Below are 12,287 nucleotides of genomic sequence, written 5' to 3' on the forward strand. Positions count from 1 at the left end.
AATGTTAGAAGAGTATTACTGGGAGAAGAATTAGCTTCACATACATAGCTGAAGACAAAGTTTATTTTCAACTTGCCAATTTTGAGTACTTTGTTAAAAAAAAACAATTTACTTTGTTAAACTTTTTGAAACCCAATGTGAACCTAACGTTATGTATTGTTACAAAAAATATTCTCAATATTATTCTGAATTTAGGGTTATAGGGAAACAAGGCTATGAATATGATTTTGCAAATTCCCATGTGTATACAAGACTGGGTTCACTTATAGGATTGGGTCTCATGGAGAGGTTCTAACAGTCTCACAAGTGTCTGTATAAACATGAGGGTCTTGTACATTTGACACCTGACATACATTTGGCAGGACCTGGCAATGTCACAATATCTGTTATTCCAACTAACTGCTAATGAATCCAAAATGGTTTTATTGGCAATGTCATAAACCACTTTTCTGGACATGGGCTGTCTTGTACCCTTGATCCAAGCCTGAATTATGACCTCTCAAAGAGAGGTCAATTTTATTTTTGTTATCAGACAGTGGAAGTTGCACCCTTTTTAACTGAAAAATGTCATAGTAGGTAAGTGGGTCTGATTTCCCCCTAGCTCAACTCTCTGCTCTCTATCCATTTTTGTTCCAACTAAATATTTGCCATCATTTTTGATCCCTGTGACTATGTGCATTTCATAAATCAATGCAGATACCCTCTCTATGTTCCCTTTGGGGCCACAAGGGTTGGCTATGATGTCAGCTAGAAGGTATCACATTCAGTGTATTTCTAGAAGCCTGAGCTTGGGTTCAAAGTTAACCAACAAGGTAGAACATTTGGCAGAAAGCAGCTACTCCATTCAGCGGTTTCTGGGTAACTTTCATACCCCACTTGATGTGTCCTTTGCAGCTGTACTGAGAGTCGCAAAAATCAGAAGATGTTTATTCCTTCTAATGGAAAATTCTTCTGAGGGAGAATTAAATCAAACCTGAATGACTTAGATTTAGCTTCTGGAAGTGGAGACATTTGAAAACATCCTGATGACCATCAAACATCCCATTGATCCCACTAGCCATTTACATAGCAAGATCACAGACCTGTGTACTTGTGTCTCCATGGCAAGCTCTGCTCTGGGTTCCCCCAACAACTCTGCTATGTAGAGGCCCAGATCTGTCAGGCAAGATTAATGGGACCTTGATACATCAGAATTTCAAAAACATGACAGGATGGATTTAGTTTGTGTCCATGTATTTTAGTTGTTATATTAAAACAGCATATACTCCTCAGTTTTTCAGCATGTTACCTATACCTCTCCAGGGCAGTTCCATGATCCAGCTGCACTGATGCTACACCTCAGGAGGGCTGCAAGCTCCTCTGAGGCCTACTGCCTCCTACACACTTGTAGATTGACCATAGCAGGCTCTCTTGTGGGTCATTTATAACAATTATTGAGTCCAGGAATCAGTCTGCTGCAGAACCAGCTCCCTAGGAGAAAACTGCTCCTGATCATGCCCATTACATCCACACCCACCAGGAGAGGGCATGGAAGCTGGTGGCACCATTCCTAAAAGATGATACTCTCAGTTTCAAGGATTTTTTTTCCCCTCAGGGCCTGTGATTCTTGATTCACAGAGCTCTGACTTTTCTTTGTCATGTAACAAAAGTTTGCTGAGAGTTAAGACCTGTCCTGAGGTCCTTAGGAACACCTGGTCTAGAGTTCTGACACTGTAGAAAATCTGGGGTCAGAAAGCAGCATTCAGGCAGTTGACCAAGATGGCTGAGTAGAAAGACCATGCCTTCCCTCACAGTCACACCCAAGTAACAACTATCCACAGAGCAACCACGGATGAAAAAGACCAGAACCTCCCAAAAAGATTTCAACTACATACACAAAGGAGGAACCGTAAGACAGGTAGGAAGGGCAAACTCACAATACAGTCAAGTTCCATACCCCTGGATAGTCAACTCACAAACAGGAGAATAATTACATTGCAGAGCTTCTCACAAAGGACTGAGAGGTCTGAACCCCATATCAGGCTCCCCAGCACAGGGGTGCTACACCAGGAAACTAAACCCCCAGAACACATGGCTTTGAAGGCCAGTGGGGCTTAATTTGGGGAGTGCCAGGGGGCTTAAGTAAATAGAGGTTTCATCCTAAAAGGGTGCATATAAAAATCTCACATGCTCTGGTACCCAGGGAAGAAACAGTAATTTGAGAGGAGTCTGGGTTAGACCTACCTGCTGATATTAGCAGTCTCACAGAGAGGTGGGAGGCAATGCAGTTCACCCTGGGCACATAGACACCAATGGTAGCTGTTGTGGGTTGAACTTTCTACCATGTGGCCACCGGTGCTTTCAAGGGCACAGTGAAACATGCCCCCTAGCTCATCAGTTCCAAAACCTAGACCTACCAACAGCCTGTAGGAGCCAGTGCTGAGAACTCAGGCTTTGCAACCAGCTGGATAGGGACACAGCCCCACCTATCAGGAGAGAGGCTGCTCTAAGACACCTTGAGCCCATAGGTTCCTCTGGACATGGTCCTGTCCACCAGAGGGCCCAGGACCCAGTTCAACCCACTAGTGGGAAGGCACCAGTCCCATAATTCCTTGGCCCCCAGCCCTGCCCTCCAGGGAGGCTGTTCTAGCCTCTGCGCTAGCCTCATCCAGCAGGAAGCAGACTCTAGACTCAAGAAAACCACAATCCTACAGCTGTCAGACCAAGCCCACCAATCATAAGGCCAGACCCTGCCCTGGGATCAGCTGGACCCCAGATCTCCCCTCTAGCAGGACAATATAAGCTTTGGGATGCCCCAGACCCCATACCCCAACAAGTCAGGAATTGGCCCCAACAGAGGTCAAACACTAACTCTGTGACGCCTTGAATCCTGCAACAAGATTCCAGAACTCAACTCTGCCTACCAGTAGGCTGATGCTAACCCCAGAACCTGGCTTCACTCACCAATGGGCAGGCAAAAGCCCTGGAGTCTTCTGAACTGTGATTTCACACACCAGACCCAGCACGAGCTCTGCTGTTAGCTGCCATATGACCCAGTTTCAATAACCAGCAACCAGCAGCCTCCACACAAGGCAGGGCCTGACAACCAATTGGACCAGGGTCCAAATGAACCTACTAGGTCACGCATGTAGTCACTCTGCTGCAATAGAAGGACCCACCCAGATTTCATAGGGGGGAAACCCTACAGCACATACCTCAAGTAACAAGAGGAAAGTGCATTGCTGGGATACAAAATATGTCATTTGCAAAAGGCCACTTCTCCAAAGCAGGGAAAGATAACCAACCTATCAGACACATAAAACTGAAAACAGCAACTTAGGCAAAGAGGTGACAGAGGAACATGTTCCAAAGGAAAAATATATAATAACCCCAGAGGTAGTAAGTGAAGTGGATTTAGGCAAAATACCAGAGAAGGAACTCAGGGTAGTGATCACAAACATGATCATAGAACTTGGAAGAAGAGTGTGTGCACAGAATGAGAAGTTACTCTGTTTTTAACAGAGTAAGAAAATAAAAAGAACAACCAAAAAGAAATGAAGAATAACAGAAATGAAATACACTAGAAGGAATCAACAGTAAACTCAACGACAAAAGGGAACAGATCAGTGAGCTAGAAAACAGTAGGGGGAATCGCTGATGCTGAACAGAAAAAAAAAAAAAGACACAAGAATGAAAAGAAATGAGAACCTTTTAACAGAACTCTGGGCCAATATTCACATTATAGAGCCCCAGAAGGAGAAGAGAGAGAGAGGCTGAGAACCTGTTTGAAGGCATAATAGCTCAATACTTCCATAATCTGGGAAAGGAAACAGATATCCAAGTTCTAAAAAGTGAGAAAGTTCCTTACAGGATTTACCTAAGGAGGAACACACTAAGATGCACGGCAATTAAAATGGAAAATAAAAATTAAAAAAAAAAACACCACAAACAGGAGTTCCCATTGTGGCTCAGTGGTAAACGAAGCTGACTAGCATCCATGAAGACACAGGTTTGATCCCTGGCCTCACTCAGTGGGTTAAGGATCCGGTGTTGCCATGGGCTGTGGTGTAGGTTGCAGACATGGCTCAGATCCGGAGTTGCTACAGCTCTGGCATAGCTGGTAGCTACAGCTCTGATTGGACTCCTAGCCTGTGAACCTCCATATGCCTCGGGTGAGGCCCTAAAAAGACAAAGTAAACAAACAAACAAACAAATAAATACTGGTCTAGTCACTTATGACGGAGCATGATAATGTGCAAAAATAGAATGTGTACATGTATGTGTAACTGGGTCACCATGATGTATAGTAGAAAAAAAAATTGTATTGGGGAAATAACTATTAAAAAAAAGAAAAAAATTAAAGTTAAAGGAAAATATTAAAAGTAGCAAGAGGAAGTTCCCATTGTTGTCATGAGCTGTGGTATAGGTTGCAGACACTGCTCGGTTCCCACATTGCTGTGATTCTGCTGTAGGCAGTTTACAGCTTCAATTAGACCCCTAGGATGGGAACTTGCATATGCCATGGGTGTGGCACTAAAAAGACAAAACAAACAAACAAAAAAGCAGCAAGAGAAAGGCAACAAGTTATGTACACGATAACTCCCATAAGGCTGTTGGCTTACTTTTCAACAGAAACTATGCAGGCCAGAGGTAGTGGCACAATATTTTTAAAGTAGTGAAAGCAAAGAAACCTACAACCAAGAATACTCAGCATGGTTCTAGTTCAAATTTAATTGAGAGACCAAAAGCTTTACAGACAAGCAAAAGCTAGAAGATTTTAGCACGACCAAACAAGATTTATAAGAAATGTTAAAAGGAAAAAAATGGGAAGATGGCAGAATAGGAGATTGTGAGCTCACCTGTTCTTGCAAAACACCACAATCATGACTGACTACAGAACCATTGCCAAAAAAAAAAAAAAAGACTCCTGAAAACTACCACAAAATATTCTACACACAAAGACAAAGAAGAAGCCAAAGTGAGATGTTAGGGAAAGGTGCTTTCATGATATAAGCAAATCCCATACCTGCCAGGCAGGAGACCCACAGGCTGGAAAATAACCATCAGAGCTTCTCCCACAGGAGTGAGAGTTCTGAGCCTCATGTCAGGCTCCCCAATCTGTGTATCTGGCATCAGGAGGAAGAACCCCCAGAGCATTAGACTTTGGAAGCCAGTGGGGCTTGAGTTGAAGAGCTCCATGGGACTGGGGAAAACAGAGTCAATTCTTGGAGGGTGCAGAAAGCATTCACATGCACCAGATCCCAGGGAAGAGAAGTGATGCATAAAAGCCTGGGCCATACCTACTTGTGAGCCTTGGAGGATTTCTTGGGGAGGCAGGGGTCTCCTGTGATTCACTGTGGGGGCACGACACTGGAGGGGAAGCCACAGGGAATGATCATTTATGAAAGCTCCTCCCAGATGTCACCATTTTGGAAATGAGACCTGGCCCCAACCAACAGCATGCAGGCTCCAGTGCTGGGAAGCCTCAGGCCAAACAACCACAGCCCTACTCATCAGCAGAAAGGCTGCCTAAAGTTGTCCTAAGCTCAGAACTGCCTCTAAAGACACCACTGAACATAGCCCTGTTCACCTGAAGTAAAAGATCCAGCTCAAATCACCACTGGGCAGGTACCAGTCCCTCCCAACAAGAAGGCTGCACAAGATCCAATATCATCTTCACCCATGAGGGAACAGATACCAGAAGCAAGAGGGCGACAACCCAGCAATATGCAGAGGGAGACCACAAACACAGAAAGGTAGACAAAATGAGATGGCAGAGAAATACCTTTGGATGAAGAAACAAAACAAAGCTACAGAAGAATAAAGTGAAGTAGGATAGGCAACTTTCCTGAAGAAGAATTCAGAGTAATGACAGTAAAGATAATCCAAGATCTCTGGAAAAAAAAAATGGAGGTACAGTATGAGAAATTACAATAAATTTTTCACAAGAGGTAGATGTTAAAAACAAGCAAACAAAGCTGAACAACACAGGAATTCCCATTGTTGCACAGTGGAAATGAATCCAAATAGTGTCCATGGGTATATGAGTTTGATCCCTGCCCTGGGTCACTGGGTCAGGGATCCCATGTTGTTGTGGCAGTGGCATAGGTTGGCAGCTGTAGCTCCAATTCAATCACTAGCCTGGGAACTTCCACATGCCGTGACTGCAGCCCTTAAAAAAGAAAAAAAAATGAGTAACAATATCTGAAATGAAAAAATACACTATAAGGAATCAATAGCAGAATACCTGAGGCAAAAGAACAAAAAAGTGAAGTGAAAGACAAGTTTAGGAAAATCACTGTTGTGGAACAGAATAAAGAAGAGAAAGAGGGAATTCCTATCATGACTCAGTGGAAATGAATCTGACTAGTATCCATGAGGACGCAGTTCAATCCATGGCCTTGCTCAGTGGGTTAAGGATCTGGTATTTCCATGAGCTCTGGTGTAGGTTGCAGATGCTGCTCGGATCTGGCATTGCTGTGGCTGTGCCATAGGCCAGCAGCTGCAGCTTCAATTCGATCCCTAACCTGGGAACCTCCATGTGCTGCGGGTACAGCCATAAAAAAATTAAAAAAAAAAAGAATGGAAAGAAATGAGCACAGTGTAAAGAGCTCTGGGGCAACATTAAAGGCCCCAACACTTGAATGATATGGATCCCAGAAAGAAAATAGAGAAAAGGGGCCAGAGAAAATATTTGAAGAGGCAATCACTGAAAATTTCCCCAACATGGGAAATATTTAAATCTAGGAAGCACAAACAGTCCCATACAGGATAAATCCAAGGAGGAACATGCCAAGACACATATAAATCCACATGACCAAAATTAAAGACAAAGAGAAAATATAAAGCAACTAGGGAAGAGTAACAAAAAACATAAATGAAAATCCCCGTAAGGTTATGAGCTTATTTATCAGCAGGAATTATGAAAGCCAGAAGGAAGTGGCACAACACATTTAAAGTGATGAAAAGGGAAAACCCACAACTGAGAACACCATACCCATCAAGGCTCTCATTCAGATTTGACAGAGAAATCAAAAGTTTTTACAAAAAGGAAAAGATAAGAGAATTGAGCACCATCAAACCAGCTTTATACCAAATGCTAAAGGAACTTCTCTAGGTGAGAAAAAAGAAACCAAAACTACAAAAAAGATAATCATGAATGGGAAAGATCATTGGTAAAAAAAAAAATATATATATATATATAGTAAAGATGCAAAATGATCAACACACAAATATGCTATCAAAACCAGCAATCATGAGGAGAATAAAAATGCAGGATAATGGAAAGGCACTTAAAATTAAGAGACAAGTAACTTAAAACAATCTTGTATATATATATATAAACTACTTTATCAAAACCACAATGTAACCACAAATCAAAAATCTACAATAGATACACACACTCAAAGAAAAAGCAATACACACACAACATTAAAGATAATAACCAATCCACAAGAGAAGAGAATAAAAGAGGAATGGAAGAAAAAAGACCTACCAAAAAAAAAAAAAACCCTAAAACAATTAACAAAACGGCAATAAGAACATACATATCAACAGTTACCTTAAATATAAATGGATTAAATACTCCAACTAGGAAGTTCCACTGTGGCTCAGTGGTAACAAACCCAACTAGTATCCATAAGGGATGCAGGTTCAATCTCTGGCCTTGCTCAGTGGCTTAAGGATGCAGCATTGCCACGAGCTGTGGTGTAAGTCACAGACATGGCTATGGCTGTGGCTGTGGTGTAGGTTGGCAGCTCCAATTCGACCCCTAGCCAGGAACTTCCATATGCCACATGTGCTGCCCTTAAAAGAAAAAGGAAAAAACCTCCAACCAAAAGAAAAAGACAGGCTGAATGGATACAAAAGCATGACCCATATATATGCCATCATCTGAGACCCACATCAGATCTAGGGATGCATACAGACTGAAAACAAGTGAATGGAAAATGTATTACAGGAGAAAGGAAATTAAACAAAAGCTGGAGTAGCAATATTTACATCAGACAAAATAGACTTTAAATAAAGATGGTTACAAAACACAAATAAGGATGCTACATAATGATCAAAGGATCAATATAAGGTGGAGATAGAACAATTATAAATTTATATGCACCCAGCAAAAGAGTACCTCAATATATAAGGCAAATGCTAAGTCCCATAAAAGGAGAAATTGACAGTAATACAAAAATACTGGGAGACTTTAACGCTCAACTCACATCAATGGAAAGAGCATCCAAACAGAAAATCAGTAAAGAAACAGAGACCTTAAATGACAAATTAGACCAGATAGAATTAATTAATATTTATTGGATGGAACATTCCATACCAAAACAGCAGAATTTTAGTACCCTGGTGGCCCAGCAGTTAAGGACTTGGCATTGTCACTGCTGTAGCTCAAGTTTGATCCCTAGCCTGGGAACTTTTGCATGCACTGGGCATGGTCAAAATAAATAAATAAACAAAAGAAGCAGAATACACACTCTTCTTGGTATATTTAAGAAAACAAATCATATCAACTATCTTTTCTGGTCACAACATTATGAGACTAGAAATCAACTATAAGAAAAAAAATGTGAAAAAACACAAAAATTTGGTGGCTAAGCAATATGCTACTTAACACAATGGATCACTGAAGAAATCAAAGAGTACATTAAAAAAAAAAAAACTAAAAGCAAATGAAAATGAAAACGAAATGGTCCAAAACCTAGGAGACCTAGCCAAAATAGTTCTAAGAAGAAAGTTTAGTGGAATACAATCTTACCTCAGGAATCAAGAAAAATTTCAAACAACCTAACTTTACACCTAAAGCAACTATAGAAAGAACAGAACACAAAGTTAGTAGAAGGAAAAAAATTATAAAGATTAGAGAAGAAATAAACAAAATAGAGGCAAAGAAAACAAAAGAAATGATTAACAAAACCAAAACATGTTTCCCTGGAAAGATAAACAAAATTGATAAACCTTTAGAGAGACTCTACCAAAAAAAGAGAGAGAGAGAGGGCTCAAATCAGTAAGATTAGATTAGAAAAAAAAGTTACAGCTGACACCATGGAAATACAAAGGATTGTAAGAGACTACTACCAGAAACTATAGGCCAGTAAAATGGATGATCTAGAAGAAATGGATAAATTCGTAGGTACAATTTTCCCAGAATGAACCAGGAAAAAATAGAAAATAAGAACAGACCAATTACAAGTAATGAAATTGAAACATTATTTTAAAACTACCAACAAAAGTCCAGGACTAGATGGTTTAACAGGCACCCAACAAATATTTAGAGAAGAGCTAACACCTATCCTCCTGAAACTATTCCAAAAATTGAGAGGAGGAACAACCCCAAACTCTTTCTATGAGGCCAGCATCACCCTGATACCAAAACCAGACAAAGATATCACACACAAAAAAAGAGAAAATTACAGGCCAGTAATACTGATGAACATAGATGAAAAAAAACTCAACAAAATATTAACCAACTGAAATAAACAATAAATGAAAGGACTATACAGCCTGGTCAAGTGGGATTTATCCCAGGGATGCAAGGGTTTTTCAATATCTACAAATTAGCGTGATACACCACATTAACAAATTAAATTAAAAACATAGGATAATGTCAATAGATGTAGAAAAAGCTTTTGACAAAATTCAACATACACTTATGATCTAAAAAAAAGCTACTCAGGGAGTTCTCGTCGTGGTGCAGTGGTTAACGAATCCGACTAGGAACCATGAGGTTGTGGGTTTGATCCCTGGCCTTGCTCAGTGGGTTAACGATCCAGCATTGCCGTGAGCTGTGGTGTAGGTTGCAGATGTGGCTCGGATCCTGAGTTGCTGTGGCTCTGGCGTAGGCCGGTGGCTACAGCTCTGATTCGACCCCTAGCCTGGGAACCTCCAAGCGGCCCTAGAAAAGGCAAAAAAGACCAAAAAAAAAAAAACTACTCAGAAATTGGGTATAGAGGGAACATACCTCAACATAATCAAGTCCATATAAGACAAATCCACAGTTACAATCATTCTTAATGGTGAAAAAGCCGAAAGCATTTCTGCTAAGATCAGGAATAAGAGAAGGATGCCCATTCTTGCCACTTTCTTTCAAGATAGTTTTGGAATTCCTAGCCTTGGCAATCAGAGAAGAAATTTTTTTAAAAATCCATATTTGAAAAGAAGTAAAACTGTCACTGCAGATGATACTATACTCTAGATATAAAATACTAAAGATGGTATCAAAAAACTACTAGAAAAAAATTTGAAATATGTATGGAAATACAAAAGACTCTGAATAGGATCTGATGAAGATGGTGGGGGAGTAGGATATGGAGCTCACCTCTCACACAAATATATCAAAAAAAAATCTACATGTGGAATGATTATCACAGAACATTTATTGAATGCTGGCAAGAGACTTAAGATTTCCAAAAGGGGCAAGAAAATCTCCACATAACTGGGTAGGACAAAAGGAAAAAAAAGTAAAAGAGAGAAAAAGAAATCAGGAGAAGATCAGCACTCATGAAAGGGAGCTCTGAAAAAGGAAAGGTTTCTGGTCAATGGGAGGGCTCTGGACTGGTGAGGAGATCAGTCAGAGCAAAAGGGGAGCTTCAAAGCTTCAGAGAAAAGAGCAGTAACCAGTCTGAGGAGGACAAAGTGGACAGAGAGCCTCAAAGACAATGCTGCCACCTGCCATACCACAGCCTGATGCTCAATTGCTGAGGAAAGTAGGGACTGGGTGCTGAAGTTCAGGCTTCAGAGTTTAGATCAAGGGAGAGGACTAGGGTTGGTAGAATTAGCCTGAGGTGGCCAGGGTGTGGTGCACCACATCTGAGGTAATGCAGGAGAAGGCCTGGGCCCACCAGAGAAGCAGGGAACATTGTTGGGGAGTGTGAGGCAGGGAGTGGGATTGCAATAGGAATTTTTCTGTGTGTGTGGGCACTCAGGCAGCAGGGCACAACTTATGGGGGTCAAAGAGATGGGTGCAAGTCACAGAAGCCATCTCAGACTCCAGAGGTGGGTGTAGCCCATCTGCCACTAGGGGTCCCATTGACCAGGCACCACCTGCCAACACTCCCTCTTCAGGAGGTTGCTGTAGCCACGAGCCTCTGCCCCTACCTCCCTAGGAGCGTGCACAGGCCACATACCCACACACTATCAGGTGGATAATGGCCTGCATAAAATGAGGAGACAGCAAATATCCAAACCAAAAGCAGCCCTCACAACAAAAATTAGTTAAGTCATGCAAGCTATGCAGGGAGACTCCTTCATATAAATAGCCCTCCAAGGATACGATAGATAATTGTGTCCCTAAACTCACAGAGTAAGAGAAATATAAGCAAAATGTAGAAGCAGAGGAAATTTTCAAGTTAAAAGAGTAGGCGAATTCCCCTGAGAAGCAAACAATGCAGCAGATCTCTTAAGTCTAATAGACAGTGATTTCACAAAGAAGAAAATGAGACACGTGGAGCTGAGGGGCCAGGGAAGCAGGTTTGCACCAGGAGCTCTGGTCTGGCCGGGTGCGAGACATTTGTGAGCGGCCGCTGTGAGCAGGTGAAGTTGCGCTAAGTACAGAGGAGGCTGACAGCAAGGTCCAGAGCCCACCCATCACTCCAGGACCGCGTCCTCCACCTCCAGGTGGCTCCGCGAGTGACACCCCACACTGATCTTCACCTGGCTCTCAGCCCCTGAGGGACACGGTTGAGCAGCACTCCTACATGCGTACCCATCACTCGTCAGCTTCACGCTGCATCTGTGGCATTTAGAAGTTTCCAGGACAGGATTAAGATGGCGGAATAGAAGGACTGGAGCTCAACTTCTCTCCTAAAAACAATAAAATTCACAACTAAAGACTGAGAACTCTTCACCAAAATGGAACGGAAACCTTAAAAAAGATACCCTACTCCAGAAGAAAAAGAGGAGGCCACATCAAGAGGTAGGAGGGGCGATTTCGTGATATAAACAACCCCATACCTCTTGGGTGGGAAGCTCCACAGACTGGAAACTAACTGGTTCACAGAGACTCACCTACAGGAGTGAGAGTTCTGAGCCACACATCAAACTCTCATGTGTGGGGATCTGGCACAGGGAGAAAGAGCCCCGGAGCATCTGGCATTGAAGGCCAGTGGGGCTTGGGCAAAAGAGCTCCACGGGACTGGGGGAAACGGAGACCCCATTCTTAAAAGGCTCACAAAGACTTTCACGTGCACTGAGTCCCAGGGCAAAGCAAAGTCTCCAAGGGAATCTGGGTCAAACCTGACTGCAGTTCTTGGAGGACATCCTGGGAAAACAGGGGTGAATGTGGCTTGTTGTGGGGGAAGGAC

This window comes from Phacochoerus africanus, chromosome 2 (assembly GCF_016906955.1).
Source record: "Phacochoerus africanus isolate WHEZ1 chromosome 2, ROS_Pafr_v1, whole genome shotgun sequence".
Taxonomy (NCBI): Eukaryota; Metazoa; Chordata; class Mammalia; order Artiodactyla; family Suidae; genus Phacochoerus; species Phacochoerus africanus.